At 41.3% G+C, this 1,341-nt stretch overlaps 1 non-coding gene across 1 annotated transcript; it reads right to left on the bottom strand.

The window, feature by feature from the left end:
• Window positions 1–363: 363 nt before the first annotated feature.
• Window positions 364–436, bottom strand: trnat-ugu (transfer RNA threonine (anticodon UGU)). Its single transcript has one exon. It is a non-coding gene; the product is annotated as a tRNA-Thr (tRNA).
• Between the last annotated feature and the right edge of the window lie 905 nt (window positions 437–1,341).

The raw sequence follows: 1,341 nt of genomic DNA, 5'->3' as shown, positions 1-1,341 counted from the left end.
CTATGAATGAGACCCTTCTGTCTCCTGTTTATTTATTTTTTCATCTCAACAATGTGTAGCTGTCACAGAGCCATCCAGATAGAGCTGTTATTATATTCTAATTCTACCATAAACTGTCATAAATGTATCTACATCGTCTCCTTCAAAAACTCTAAACCCAACCTGGCAACAAAGCTGTTGTTGACTTGTCCTGTGTTATATGTGTAGTTTATTATTTGTTTGATTTAGGCCCATTTATTTATTTATTATATAGAATTAGATTAAATCAATAACATTGATCTTTTCTGATTTCCATCAACAGGATTTTCTTTTTCCCAAAATGTTTTTCCTACAATTCTCCTCATAATTCAACTGAGTGAGTGAAGGCCTCAGTGAGAATTGAACTCACGACCACTGGTTTACAAGACCAGTACTCTAACCTCTGAGATATGAGGCCCTCTGTGTGTGTGTGTGTGTGTGTGTGTGTGTGTGTGTGTGTGTGTGTGTGTGTGTGTGTGTGTGTGTGTGTGTGTGTGTGTGTGTGTGTGTGTGTGTGTGTGTGTGTGTGTGTGTGTGTGCGTGCGTGCGTGCGTGCGTGCGCGCGTGCGTGCGTGTGTGTGTGCGCGTGCGTGTGTGGTTGCAGCCAATCAGAGCCACTCATAGAGAGTTTGAAGCCACACACACACACACACACACAGACACGCACACACACACAGACACGCACACACGCACACACACACACACAGACACGCACACACACACACACAGACACGCACACACGCACACACACACACACACACAGGCTTGGGGAGTAATGGATTACTAGTAACAGCGTTATGTAATCTGGATACAAAAATAATGTAACTATAATCTGTTACAGTACATTTAAAAACATGTAATCAGATTACCAGTGTTTTTATTAAAAATGGGGATTACTTAGTGGGATTACTTCTTCAAAGCAAACAGAATATACACCGTGCAACAGATACACAGAGTGAACACACACATTGTGACACTTCGTAGCACTTCACCATAAACGTGAAACCAATACTGCCTGCCTAGCTGTTTACCATCATGACTCAGGAGTTTTCACTACATGAAAATTCCTGAGTCACTGTTTGCTGTGACCACACCAAATAAAACATGGAAAGGTAAATTACAAAGATGAATCCAAAGTTAACTTCTGACACAAACTCTCTACACCATAGACTGTAAACACACATCTCCACTACGCATCCTCAAGTTGCCTTCACTGACTGCCAACGCTGTAGGAATTAGGAACATCTACAACGGACACATCCAACAATCAGCAGAGCTGTTACAATATGAAGCTATTATGCTAACAGCTAACTTATATGATAC

The sequence above is a fragment of the Gouania willdenowi genome, unplaced genomic scaffold (assembly GCF_900634775.1).
Source record: "Gouania willdenowi unplaced genomic scaffold, fGouWil2.1 scaffold_158_arrow_ctg1, whole genome shotgun sequence".
In the NCBI taxonomy this organism is placed as follows: Eukaryota; Metazoa; Chordata; class Actinopteri; order Blenniiformes; family Gobiesocidae; genus Gouania; species Gouania willdenowi.
The sequence above is the reverse complement of the archived record's forward strand: the minus strand, read 5'-3'. Positions and strand labels throughout refer to the sequence as shown.